The sequence below is a fragment of the Carcharhinus amblyrhynchos genome, chromosome 13 (assembly GCF_965287045.1).
Source record: "Carcharhinus amblyrhynchos chromosome 13, sCarAmb.v2.hapA, whole genome shotgun sequence".
In the NCBI taxonomy this organism is placed as follows: Eukaryota; Metazoa; Chordata; class Chondrichthyes; order Carcharhiniformes; family Carcharhinidae; genus Carcharhinus; species Carcharhinus amblyrhynchos.
In genome coordinates, this window is record NC_137336.1 from 6976064 (window position 1) to 6991064 (window position 15001).

General features: G+C 44.0%; 1 pseudogene; it reads right to left on the minus strand.

Annotated features, from left to right (window-relative positions):
• Positions 1-546: 546 nt before the first annotated feature.
• LOC145351428 (protocadherin-10 pseudogene) lies at positions 547-3498 on the minus strand (annotated as a pseudogene).
• Between the last annotated feature and the right edge of the window lie 11503 nt (positions 3499-15001).

The window sequence follows — 15001 nt, forward strand, 5'->3', positions numbered from 1 at the left end:
CCACTGTCAAAGAATAGGGACTGTGATGAGGCGAAATATCTTCAACTAGTGAGCCTGATGAATCTGTAAAATTCACGACCACAGAAGGCAGTTGACTCCAAAACGTTGTCTGTTTTGAAAGAATTAGATACAGTTCTTGGGGCAACTTAGATCAAAGGATTGGGGGAAAGCGGGATGAGGAACTTGAGTTGGATATTCGCCCACGATCATACTCAACGGCGGAGCAGGCTCCAAGCGCCGAATGACCTCATACTGCCGTTATGTTTTATGTTTCTATGTTTTCCGGTAGCCCTTCGTCGAAACTTCGTTCTAATCCAGGTTATTTTACAAATGTTTGCCAGGTAGCAAAATATTTTATACTTTATCACAGTAATATGTTACAATCTGGTTGTAGTTTTCCGCCGATTTTGTTTTATTGTTAAACAGCTCAGGGCAGCATCAAGTTACCCTAAATATCCATTCGGCCAGTTATGAATTTTAAATTCAGCAATGAGACTTTCCAATGTCATTGGGAATAAGACCATTTTAATCGTTTGTGTTGGCATTTAAAATAACAAACCTTAAAAGCAAACTACCCACATGCAGTTAGGTACCAATACCCCAAGGTCAGTTGTGCAGCTGACCTTGCAACGAAGTCAATTGTGTAGCTGAGGGAATAATTAATCTGCCGGATTCCATTCTGAGCGAAATCAGACCAGTTCCAGACATGCCGCATTGGCATCATGGAGCCTTGTATTTTTCACCATATCGTTTGATTAACAGCACTGACAGTTGTATCACAAGAGCGATCCTTTATTTCCAGAATAGAGATCCTCAAAGGGAGAAAGTTTCATCAAATCACGCGGCAGGGACGGGTTGAACAAACGCTGACAGTAGTTCCGCTCTGCCTTGCCAAACATTTAGAATTTAATGTTGTTCCTGAGACAGAGGCGGTGTGTAGGGCTTCAAATAAAGAAAATCGCTCTTTGCTGATTCCGGAGACAGACAAACTGCATAATGGTGCGTTTCAGGCATGCGAATAATATCTCCAGCCGCAGTATAGTTTAAAGGTTCTTTCGGTGTAGGTCTCGGGTCAAACCCACTCTGACAATCGTCCAGTCTATAGCAACAACTTGGAGAGTTGTAATCTTCAATTGTATTTCTGTCCTGTTTACATTTGATGCCAATCAATAAAATGATGGTTAGAAGAAATATTAAGGAAGTTGACCCTAAAATCACAATTAAATAAAGATTTATATCAGAGACATATTTAGGATTTGTCACTAAATTGCTGCTTTCCGAGTAAATTTCAGTAACATTTCCCAGGATTGACAAATTGATTGTAACCGTGCTGGAGAGACTCGGTTGTCCATTATCCTTCACCAAGATGACCAGAGTTTGAGAGATGGCATCCTGATCCAAAATTCCTCGGGCTGTTCTGATTTCTCCAGAGTTCGACCCCACGCTGAACAAACTGAGATCAGTGGCTTTCAGCACCTGATAGTGAAGCCGTGCGTTCTGACCAGAATCAGCATCAGTTGCGATTATCTTGGTGACCAAGTAACCCTGAGCCGCTGACTGAGGCACAATCTTCACTGCTGCTGATCCGCTCTGTGCTGAAGGTGAAACAATGACTGGAGCGTTGTCATTTTGATCCAGGATGATCACATTCAATGTTGCGCTGCTGCTCAGAGGGGGAACGCCAGCGTCTCGGGCTTGCACTTGAATCTGGAAGTTTTTGATTTGTTCGTAGTCAAAAGTGCGCAGTGCGTAAATGGTGCCGTTCATCGAGTTAAGGCTGAGGTAATTTGACAATGGCAAATCTTGGATACGAGTTTCTATGAAAGAGTAAGTGATGTAGGAATTCTGACCTAGATCAGGATCGAAGGCAGTCACGGCGAAAATGGAAGCACCAGGGGTGATGTTCTCCATCACATACACTGTGTCCATGGGGCGAGGAAATCTTGGGGCGTTATCGTTTATATCAGAGACGGATATTTCGATCGTTTTATTTGTTGATAGCGGAGGAGATCCCGAGTCCCTGGCTAAAATTGCAATGTTGTATAAAGGTGTGGTTTCACGATCCAACGTGTCACTGGTTATTAATTCATAATGACCACTCGAAGATGTTTGCAATTTAAAGGGAACGTTCTGTTGGATCTCGCATTTCACCTCTCTATTTTTCCCAGAGTCGCGATCGATTACATTGATCAGAGCTGTCACAGTCCCGGGAGCAGCATCTTCAGGGACCACTTGGGAAAAGGACTTTAATAATATCTCAGGGGCGTTATCATTCACGTCAATGACCTTAATCAACACTTTAGAATGTCCAGCAATTGCCGGTGAACCATTGTCGACAGCTTGAACATCAAGTGAATAACTGCTTGCTTCTTCATAATCAATTGTGCCTTGAACCCTAATCTCTCCTGTTCGCGGATCCAAATTAAACAGTTCTTGCATTTTCCGTGAAACGCGATTACTGAAAGAATAAGTTACCTCCGCATTCGGGCCTTCGTCTGGATCAGAGGCATGGACTGAAACCACCAAGGTTCCTCTGGGTGAATTCTCCGCCAGGCTGACCTTGTAGACCTTCCTGTCGAACGCAGGCGCGTTATCGTTGCTGTCCAGGACAGTGATGAGAATCTGAGCGCTCCCAGATCTGGGAGGACTCCCTCCGTCAGTGGCCGATAGCATCAGCTGAAACGATGACTGCCGTTCGCGGTCCAATGCTTTCTCCAGTAACAACTCCACAATTTTATTACCGTCTTCTTCAGTCTCCACTTTGAGGCCAAAGTTCTCATTGGGGCTGATGTTGTAACCGGTTACTGTATTTGTCCCCACGTCTAGATCAAGCGCGCTCTCTAGCGGAAAGCTGGAACCTGGCAGAATGTTTTCGGCCATTTGTAAGAGAACGGCACTCTCCGGGAAACTGGGCGAATTATCATTTATATCAAGAATCTCCACCTCACCGCGATACATCGCCAAAGGTTCTTCCACTAGAATCTCGAAAGAGAGGTGACAAGTTGGCATCTGCCCACACAGCTGCTCTCTATCTATCCTTTCCTTCACAAATAAAATACCGGTTTCTGAATTCACCTCCAAACAGTGTCTTTTATCATCAGAGGTTAATCGGAATTTTCGAGCTGACAGTCTCCGAATGTTCAATCCCAAATCTTCAGCGACATTCCCAACAAAAGCGCCAGAATTCATTTCTTCGCGAATGGAGTAATGAATTTTCCCGAAAACCAGATCCGATATGAAAAGAAGGAAAATTATTTCAAACACCGTCCGTCTGAATTTTAAGGCGTTGGTTAACCGTGGCTCTGTCATTGCCTTTTTTATTTGGAGACGTGCAAAAATAAACCGGCAGCGTATTAAGATCAAGCTCTTCCCGATCGCACAATCTATAAAATACCTTAAGAGCAGGAGACCCAGTGAATTGACAGAGACCCTTCCACAGAATGAACGCAGGCAGTGATTGCCGTTCTGTCCCTGTTCTGGTTCTGTGCGGGAGGAGGAGCAACAGATCTCTGGTTTGATGTGAGATCCTAATTGGACCACAGCGACACTGAGTCCCTGCCTATGATTACACCAGTTTTTTTTCTTAAAGCGGCACAGTCTCCGATTTGAGGGTCTTCAATCCCGTTTATACTTTTAACAGTATACAACCAAAATACGCACATAACGGTATAAATTTCCGATTAGCAACGATTCGACATTGTCAATCACTGCTCTTTTAAAAAGTAATGGAATTATGAGGTAGAGTCTTTCCAATTATTTCTTCGGCATCTAATCCCGGACAAGACAATTTCAATATTTGTCACAACGGCATCATATGTTTGTCCTACGTAGCACCAGATGATCCTGTTTTAATGAAGTAAAAGGCTCCATACACATCATTACATCAATGTCCATCTTTTAATCATTTTCAAGCTATGAGTTTGTGACAGCTTTCCTAAAGTACTTTTAAATGCTGTCAGAATCCTTTATCCAGATGCAGAAATGCAACCGTCTTTTGAATCTACCCTTAATTATTTTTGACCAAAGCACTTTAAGATTATTCAGAAAACATTGATCTGTAGGCCAATAAGAAACATGATTTTGCAAACAGACATCTGTAAGATATGTGAAGTATCTGACCAATTTGAAGCATCACATATCGCTGGTTTATAACTCCAATTGGCCTTATCATGATTATTAACAGTAGGAATAACAGATAACGGAATTACTGGAAATTAATAAACATTTGGAATAAGGGGCGATGGATATACAGAAAAAAAAGAAAGAATGTGAACCAGGGTAAATAAAACAAAGGCTATGCGATGCAATTAAGACAATCTATGTAGCAATTATGCTTGGATTTCTAACGTAATGCTCAGAATGCAGATAATCTAAAATGAAATCCGATTTTGATGTCGGTTAGCAAGTCATTGGCACATATTTCTCACATTTCCCTGCTGGCTATATTGATTATAATATGAATCAAATTGTGTTCTGTGGGTCGGACATTCCCCCTGATTGTTATAGAGAATATTCTGAATGCATCCGGTATTTAGAACTATTGCGGCAGACGATAATTTGGGGAATCTCAATATGTCTATTCCTGATCACAGCCCACTGGAATCATAAACTAAAAATGAAGAGAGCGCCAAGAGTGTAAACATAACGGGAATGAGGTTTGAATTGAGATTACAGGAAATACAATTCCAGGGGTCAAAATTACGTTTTTACATAAAAACTATTCGCTCTCATGTAAAAATTTGTCACCCTTTATTACTTGGCTGCTTTGATTAAAATCACCATCTGCTTTTGTGAATGTTGTTTTCTTGTTCTCAAATTATCTTCTTCATGCACTGCGAACGTCCAACGTCTGTAAGCATTCATCATTTCACAACTTGCATAATACCACCTAGTTAGCACTCCGTCTAACGTTCAGTAGTCTCCAAAAATGTTCATCTATTCGTCACTCAAATTGAGACACCACGCTACGCAATATGAATGTTTTTATAGCTCCACGAATGTAATAGTCAGGCAAACATCCCAACTGTCTACTCCTGTGCCTTGCAACCAGAGGGCTTCTCAAGACATTGAATGAACCATACAGCGGCCTGTGGCAAGAGTAAAGGAGGCAGGGTCTGCCTTCTAATCAACAGCTTTTAGTGCATAGATGTAGCAATGCTGCCGAGTTTCTGCTCCTGGACTTAGAATACCTGACCCTGAAGTGTGCCCTACTCCTTCCGTGGGATTCCAACTCTGTTTTCCTGACAGCAGTTTACATTCCAGCCCATGTGAATGTGAAGACGTAAGAACATAAGGACTCGGAGCAGAAGTAGGCCATCTGGCCCCTCGAGTCTCTTTCGCCGTTCAGTAAGATCATGGCTGATCTTTTCGTGGACTCAGCTCCATTTACCCGCCCACTCACCAGAACACCTAATTCCTTTACTGTTCAAAAGTGTATCTCTTCTTGCATTAAAATCATTCAATCATGTCCTCTCAACTGCTTCACTGGGCAGGGATTTCCACAGCTTCACAACCCTTTGTATGAAGAAGTAATAAAAACATAAGGACATAAGAACTAGGGGCAGGAGTAGGCCATCTGTCCCCTGGAGCCTGCTCCACCATTCAGGAAGATCATGGCTAATCTTTTTTGTGGACTCAGCTCCACTTACCTGCCTGCTCACCATAACCCTTAATTCTTTTACTGTTCAAAAATGCATCTAACAGTTCCTGCCTAACATTGTTGTAATTAGTTTTCCCCCAGTTTAGCATCTTAACTTGAGGACTGCGCTTATCTTTATCCATCAGTAACTGATATCTTACTGAACTGTGGCCTTTCTTCCTGAACTGCTCCCCTACTGTAACAACGACCACCTGTTCGGGCTTATTCCCCAATACCAGGGAAGGGCCTTTTCCTAGTTATACATACATACTGTTTCAGGAAGCCCTCCTGGATGCTCCTTACAAACTCTGCCCCATCCATGCCCCTTGCACTGAGTCGCAGTCAATACAGGGGAAATTAAAATCTCCCACCCCAACAATCCCGATACTTTTGCACCTTTACATAATCTGCCTACATGTCTGTTCCTCAATCTCCCGCTGGCAGTAGAGTGGCCTACTTTAAACCCCCATATTGTGACTACTCCGTTCTTATTCCTGAGCTCGACCCATATTGCCTCACTGCATATGAGCCCTCCAAGGTGTCCTCCAAGAGAACAGCTCTGATATTCGTGAAGGCATGTAGATTTGTCGGCATTAATGCACCCCGGAAAGCTCAATGCAGTCTATGACCATTTTGAGTAAGGTGTCAGCGACTGGATGCCTTCCACACTGGAAGACTTGGCCAAATCATCATAAACGTCAGGTCAGTCGTCTTGAAACTCAACACGCAGAAAGCGATTGGCCTCGGTTGGTTACCTGGGGGAGCACCATTTTTCCGACAAAACGCATCTCCAAACTACATAGAGAAACTACAAAGGGTCCTGAACGAAGCCCAGTCCATCACGTAAACCAATGTCCCATCGATTGACTCTGGCTGCATTGTGAGGTGCCTTGGAAATGCACCCAGCATTATTCAGGACCCCACACATGCCGGAAATACACTCTGACACTATCTTCCGAATGGGAAAACAACCAAAAATCTGAAGTCATTTACCAACCACACAAGAACAGCTTCTTCCCTGTTGCCATCAGGCTTTTAAATAGAACCTATCTCATATTAAGTTGATCTTTCTCTGTATCCTAGATGTGACTGTGATGCTACATTCTGCATTCTCTCCTTTCCTTCTCTATTCACGTTCTGCTTTGTCAGTGGAGCGCGCAAGAAACAATACTTCCCACTTGCATACTAATACATGTGACAATAATAAGTCAAATCAAAACAAATCCAATCAAAAATGTGTGTAGGTATGTTGCAACTTATGAATCGTGCATTCTGTCCAATGAATTGATAAGATTGACATAGACTTTTCCCAGCGGCATTGTGTAATTTTGGTCCACCTTATTTTACTGGGCTGGGAAGCAGAAGTTCAAACCTTCAGCTTTGTTCAAACAAAAATATATCTTGAGTTTTGATCGCTTTTTTTAAGAATTACCTTGGAGGTTGTAAGTCTCGTTGTCTTTGTTCATATTCTGTCTTGGACACATATTTATGGTGAACATAACGTTCGTTCTAAAGCAAGCTACATCCCAGCGGCAGTTAGAAAGATTATGCTGACAGAATTTGATAACTAAACGAGGGGGAGATTGGTGTGGAGCATAAACAAATTCATGGACCTTTTGTCGTGAAATCCCTGTTTCTGTGTTGGACATCCTATGCCAACTATGCAATTCTCTGTACCCTGTGATTGCAGAATATAACTTTAGTTATATAAATCATGTGACTTCCCTTCTCGGACTAGACACTGCCCGGCCTGCCGAGGACACCTGTACCAGGCAGTCAGCTGAGTTTGAAAATGAAACCCAGGAGTAATTTTAGAGGAAAACGGTAAATTATTTGGTTGGTGAAAAGCTGTTAGGGATTTTGTTTAAATGGTTTAAACTAAAAAATATATAATTTTGAAGTAGCTCCTTGAATTTCCGTAAGTAAGACTAGAAATATGCAAGTTAAATCAAGTTCAAGTGAAATAAGGTAGAAAATTAAAAATACATAAGATAAAGAGAGTGGATCCAGGAAGAAAAAAGCAACAAAAAAGAGAGACCGAGAGTAGAGCCGGGGGTATTAAAGGGTGCAAGAAAGTATTAATTTGAGAGCAGATTCCTAGTTTGGGCTTTCGAGATGCCATGACGACTCCAGGATTCAAATGTGAAACAGGGGGAATGGAATCAGCTGATTGGCTGAGAACGTTAGAGTTAGTATTTACGACATTTTTAAAATTATAACTTGTAAGGTCCTTATTTTGAGTTTTATAGGTTGTAGTTACGGGGACGAGAGGAAAGGAGCCCGAGGTGATGTCATTTTACGCATCTTCCTAAATTTCAACAGAGGGATAAGTCCTGGCAGGGGAGTTCAAAGCCATAGCTGCTCCTCCTGTCCTCTGCGGAATGCACAGAACATTTACAACGCCCAGAGACAGTATGGATGCAATAAGTGTCTCCAGATGCAGCTGCTTGCAGCCTGGGTTTTAGCGCTGGAGTGGCGCCTGGAGGAACTGCGCAGCATCGATGAGGCAGATGTTAGGGTTGTTGTAGTGGGAGATTTTAATCTCCCTGGGGTGGATTGGAAGGTGCCTAGACCTGGGGGGTCTGATGGGGAGGAATTCGTAAGATGTGTATTGGAAGGATCCTTGCAACAGTATGTAGATAGCCCGACCAGAGAGGGGGCGATACTTGATTTAGTTCTGGGGAATGAGCCGGGTCAGGTGGTTGAGGTTGCGGTAGGCGAACATGTGGCTAATAGTGACCACAACTCCGTCTACTTTAGGATACGAATGGAAAAAGATGAGAGCTGTCCTAAGGGGAGGGTGCTAAATTGGGGGAAGGCTAGATACAGCCAGATTAGGCAGGAGCTTAGGGATACAGACTGGGATAGGCTGTTGGAAGGCAAGACCATGTTAAGCATGTGGGAGTCTTTCAAGGGAAAACTGCAAAGGGTGCAGGAAAGGCATGTGCCGGTTAGGAGAAAGGATGGGAAAGGTAGGATTAGGGAACCGTGGATTACTAGAGATGTAGAAGACCTGGTTAGGAAGAAACGAGAGGCGTATGCCAGGTCTAAGCAGCTGGGAACGGAGAGAGGGTTGGAGGAATACAGAGAGAGTAGGAGGGATCTCAAACGGGGAGTTAGGAGAGCAAAGAGGGGGCATGAGATGGCTTTGGCAGGTAGGGTTAAGGAGAATCCAAAGGCGTTTTACTCCTATCTTAAGAACAAAAGGGTGGCTAGGGGTAAAATCGGTCCTCTCAGGGACAGACGTGGGGAATTGTGCTTAGAGGCATAGGGAATGGGGGAGATCCTGAATGAATACTTTGCGTCGGTATTCACGAAGGAGAGGGGCTGGATTCTAGTACGGTCATTGAGGGAGCGGTAGACCGATTGAAAGATCTATTGATTACGAGGGAGGAAGTGTTAGGGCTTTTAGAGGGCATTAAGACCGATAAATCTCCGGGGCCCGATTGCATTTATTCTAGGCTGCTTAGAGAGGCGAGGGATGAGATTGCTGGACCTCTGACGCGAATCTTTGTCTCTTCTTTGGACACAGGTGAGGTCCCAGAGGATTGGAGGATAGCTAACGTGGTACCGTTGTTTAAAAAGGGTAGGAGGGATAGCCCGGGTAACTATAGGCCGGTGAGCTTAACGTCAGTGGTAGGTAAGTTGATGGAGAGGATTCTTAGGGATAGGGTGTATGCGCACTTGGAGAGTTGCGATCTGATTAAGAGTACGCAGCATGGCTTTGTCAAGGGGAAGTCTTGCCTTACGAATCTGGTAGAATTCTTTGAGGAGGTGACAAAAACGGTTGACGAAGGACGAGCCGTTGATGTCGTCCATATGGATTTCAGTAAGGCGTTTGACAAAGTCCCTCATGGTAGGTAGGTACAGAAGATTAAAGCTCATGGGATATGTGGTCAGGTATCTAGATGGGTAGAGAACTGGCTTGCAAAGAGAAGTCAGAGAGTAGTTGTGGAGGGGTCTTTTTCTAGCTGGAGGTCTGTCACTAGTGGTGTGCCGCAGGGCTCCGTACTGGAACCACTTCTCTTTGTAGTGTATATAAATGAATTGGAATAGGGAGTAGGTGGTGTGATCAGCAAATTTGCTGATGACACCAAGATGGCTGGATTGGCGGGCAGTGAGGAGCAGTGTCTGGCGGGGTATTGATAGGCTGATTGATTGGGCAGATACATGGCAAATGGAGTTTAATCCAGATAAATGTGAGGTGATGCATTTTGGCCGGAATAATGTAGGGGGAAGTTATATGATAAAGGGTAAGCCTGTAAGGAGTATAGAGTCGCAGCGAGACCTGGGGGTGCAAGTGCACAAGTCTTTGAAGGTGGCAGTGCAAGTGGAGAGTGTGGTGAAGAAAGCCTATGGTATGTTAGCCTTTATAGGAAGGGATATAGAATATAAGAGTTGGAGTCTAACGTTGCAGTTGTACAGAACGTTGGTTAGGCCGCTTTTGGAGGGCTGCGTCCAGTTCTGGTCGCCTTACTACCGGAAGGACGTGGAGACTCTGGAGACAGTGCAGAGGAGGTTTACCAGGATGTTGCCTGGTATGGAAGGACTGGGGTACGAGGAAAGATTGAAGAAATTGGGGCTCTTTTCCCTTGAAAGACGCCGACTGAGGGGGGATCTAATAGAGGTATATAAGATTATGAAGGGTATAGATAAAGTAAACAGAGGTAAGCTATTTCCCATAATAGAGTCACGTAGGACAAGCGGCCATGGACTTAAGGTAAGGGGGGAGAGGTACAACACAGGTATTAGAGGGAGGTTTTACACACAGAGGGTAGTGGGTGTATGGAATGCTCTGCCAAGTAAGGTGGTGGAAGCAAACACGCTAGAGTCCTTTAAGAGTAACTTAGACAGGCACATGACTGAGTTGGAGATGGGTGGATATAGGAGAACCTTTAATTAAGGGTCATTAGCATTGGGGTGTCCCTGGAAATGTAAATGGGTATAGTATGATAATAATGTTTTTCTCTTTTCATTCACAGGTTTTAAGTCGGTCCACCTCGTGTCCAACTAGGGGCATACACGCTATGGGTCGTACTGGGGCTGCTGTTGGTTGTTCGAGATTGGCCTAGTGCTTCATGTCGTTAGTGTGTGCCTAAACTGGACCAGATACTGGGCAAGACGACAGCTCAGTGGCTATCACTGATTGCTGTGCAGACACATGGACTTGGGCCGGTGTCTGTGGGAGTTTGCGCATTCTCCCCGTGCTTGCGTGGGTTTTCTCCGGGTGCTCCAGTTTCTTCCCACACCCCAAAGATGTGCTGTTAGGCTGATTGGCAGGAATAATTTGTCCCTAAATCAGTTTTCCCTCAATCTGGATGGCCATAAAACATTAGGTAGGGGTCATGGGTAGAGAGGTGGTGTTGAGATGGCAGCGTGGGCTCGTTGGGCCGAAGGGCCTGTTTCCCAGGCTGATTTTGTTCTTTGTTCAGAGAGCATTGTGGCGAGCAAGAATGGAGAGGTGGTCATATTGCAGATGAAGACTCGACAGGCATGATGGGAATGGGTTGCTATCAGGCAGAGCAAGAGGACTAGACAGGAAGTGCAAAAATATCTCGTGACTCCTCCCCTCCAGAAGAAATAGACCTTTCTGGATACTGTTCAAGGGGATGGTTTCTCACGGGAAAGCACTAACATGCAAACACATTCCATCATGGTTGGCTCTGCTGGACAGAGGAGGAGTAAAAAGTCTTATAGAGGTTTCAGTAGTAAGGGGAATAGACATACATGTCTGTGGTTGCAAACGAGACTCCAGGATGGTGTGTTGCCTCGCATGTTTTGGGGTCAAGATTGTCTCAGAACGGCGACAGAACACTGTGGATTGGGATGGGTTGGGGGCGGAATTAACATCCGATGGTTGTGGTGCACACAGTTAAATTTTAAAAAATGAATAAAGCACTAAAAGTAGAAAGTAGGGAATTTGGAAATAAGTTGAAGAGAAAGGCCTTAAAGATCGCGCTGTCAGAATTACACACCAGTGCCATGTAATCATAGAATCCTGTAGTACAGCAGAAGGCCATATGGCCCATCGCATCTGCACTAACCTCACTCTCACCCTATTCCCTCACCCCTATGCATTTACCTTAGTTAGTCCCCCTGACACTAAGGGACAATTTAGCATGGCCAATCAGCTTAACGCACGCATATTTTTACTGTGGGAGGAAACTGGAGCACCCGGAGGAAACACACGCAGACACAGCAAGAACGTGCAGACTCACAGACAGTAACACAAGCCAGGAATCAAACTCAGGTCACTGGCGCTGAGAGGCAGCAGTGCTAACCACTGTGCCACTGTGCCGGCACCATGATCAGAGCAGGAAAAATTGTACATGCCAGATGCATGCATGGGTGAAGGAATGATGCAAAAGGGAAAGAGTCAGATTCTTGGCACGTCAGGACCGGTCTTGTGGGAGATGGGGCGAGTAGAAATTGGACGGGTTGCACCTGGGCAGGACCAGGACTGATGTCCGAAGGTGAACATTTGCTGGAGAGGTTGGAGCGGGTTTAAAGTGAAATAGCTTGGGAATATAAACGAGTGCAAGGGGTTAGAAGAAGGACAAAGGTGGATAAAAATAAAAGAAGATGAATGAAATATATAGGGTCAGAAATCAAGGAACAGAATCGGCCTGGGACATAGATAAAAACAATGGGTATGGGACAAGTAATCTTGGGACGAGGAAATATTTAGGTTTTGTGCCTTAATATGCTGAGTGTCCACAATAAAGTTGACAAATTAACCAAGCAATAGATTTCAGTGTGTATGATGTATCCGAAGTAAGAGGCAAATGAGTACATGGTGATCAGGGTTGAAAACTGAACATCCGGGATGTTCAAGTGTTTAGGAATGACAGTCAAAAGGTAAAGTGATGGAGTTGCATTGCTAGTAGAAAAGGAAATAATGCAATAGTGATAAACAATGTGGAATCTCTATGGGTAAAGTTAAAAAAAACATCAAGGAGAAAATAACGTGAGTGGGGGTAGTATATAGACCCCCAAATCTTTGTGCAGATGCTGCAACTGGCATTAGGCAGGATATTATGGAAGCATGCAATAAAGAAACATTTGTATTTTTGGGTGATTGATTTGCATGTAGATTGGGCAAATCAAATTAGCAACAAGGCTATGGGGGAGGAATTCCTGGAGTAGTTTACTAGGCCAATATATTGAGGAACCAATTAGAGAAAACGCTATCCTAGACTGGTTATTGTGTAATGAGAAAGGAATATTTGGCAATCTGTATGTAAGGCACCTGGAGGTCAGTGATCATGATATGATAGAATTCTTTTTAATGATGGAGATTGGTGTAGTCGCAACTGAGACTAGTATCTTGAAGCTAAATAAAGAAACGTCCGATGGTGTTCGGCAAGCGTTGCCTCTGATAAATTGGAAACGTTACTTAAAGGAACGACAGTGGGTAGGCAATGGCAAACATGCAGAACACGCATGGGTGAACAGCAATACTTGTTCTTTCCTCTCTGGCGCTAAAATAAAATGGGAAAGGTTGTCAGACCATTGTTAAGAAGATAATATTAGGAATAATATTCGATCAAAGGTTGAGGCGTGCACACTGGCCCGAAAGAAAAATAGACCTGAAGATTGGGAAGAGATTAGAATTGAACAAAGGAGGTCAAAGGAATTTATTAAGAAGGGAAAATGGAGTACAAGAGTAAGATTGCCTGGAGCATACAAAATGATTGTAAAAGATTCTCTGTGAAGAGAAACCGATTGGTGAAAACAAATGTAGGCCCTTAACAATCATAAGGTTAGGGAATTTATAATGGGGAGCAAAGGGAATGGCTGACCAATTAAATACATACGTTGGTTCTGTCTTCACAAAAGAGGACACAAATAACATACCAGAACTGTTGCAGAACACGGTGTTTAGCGAGAGGAAGTGAAGGAAATTACTTTTAGCTGGGAAATGGTGTTGGGGAAATTGATGGGACTGAAGGCCAATAGTCGACACCCCAGAGTACTTAAAAAGTGACCCTGAACATGGAGGATGCGTTGGTGGTCATCTTTTACGATTCTATGCACTCCTGTAGGAACAGTTCCTACAGATTGAAGTGTAGCTAATGTAATCCCACAATTCAAAATGAGGTGGAGAGAAAGCAGGGAATTATAGACCAGTCAGCGTGATATTGGTGGTGGCAATAAATGCTGGAGTCCATTTTAAAAGGGTTCATGACAGAATAATTGGAAAACTGCGGCAGGATCAGACAAAATCAACATGGGTTTACGAAAGGGAAATCATGCTTCACAAACGCACTCGAATTCTTTGAGAATGTAACTAGCAGAATTGACGAGGGAGAGCCAGTGGCCTGGTCTGTTGGGATTTTCAAAGTCGCACATGCGCATTGGATTGGAAGTAGTGTGTTGAGATTGAGAGAAAACAGGCCAGCAACAAGAAACAATGCTTACTGGCTGGATTGGCCGGCAGTGAGGAGCCGTGTCTGGCAATACAGAGGGATATTGATTGGCTGGTTGATTGGGCAGATACGTGGCAAATGGAGTTTAATCCAGATAAATGTGAGGTGATGCATTTTGGCCGGAATAATGTAGGGGGGAGTTATATGATAAAGGGTAAGCCCATAAGGAGTATAGAATCGCAGCGCAACCTGGGGGTGCAAGTGCACAAGTCTTTGAAGGTGACAGTGCAAGTGGAGAGTGTGGTGAAGAAAGCCTATGGTATGTTAGCCTTTATAGGAAGGGGTATAGAATATAAGAGCTGGAGTCTAATGTTGCAGTTGTGCAGAACTTTGGTTAGGCCGCTTTTGGAGGGCTGCGTCCAGTTCTGGTCGCCTTACTACCGGAAGGACGTGGAGACTCTGGAGACAGTGCAGAGGAGGTTTACCAGGATGTTGCCTGGTGTGGAAGGACTGGGGTATGAGGAAAGATTGAAGGAATTGGGGCTCTTTTCCCTTGAAAGACGCCGACTGAGGGGGGATCTAATAGAGGTATATAAGATTATGAAGGGTATAGATAGAGTAAACAGAGGTAAGCTAGTTCCTATGCTAGAGACACATAGGACAAGGGGCCATGGACTTAAGGTGAGGGGGGAGAGGTACAACACAGATATTAGAGGGAGGTTTTTCACACAGAGGGTAGTGGGGGTATGGAATGCTGTGCCAAGTAAGGTGGTGGAGGCAAACACGCTAGAGTCATTTAAGAGTAACTTAGACAGGCACATGACTGGGTTGGAGATGGGTGGATATAGGAGATTGTTTTAAATAAGGGTCATTAGCGTTGGGGCGTCCCTGGCAAGGTAAATGGATATGGTACAATAAAAATGTTTTTTTTTCCTTTTCATTCACAGGTTTTAAGTCGGTCTGCCTTGTGTCCAACGAGGGGCATACACGCGAT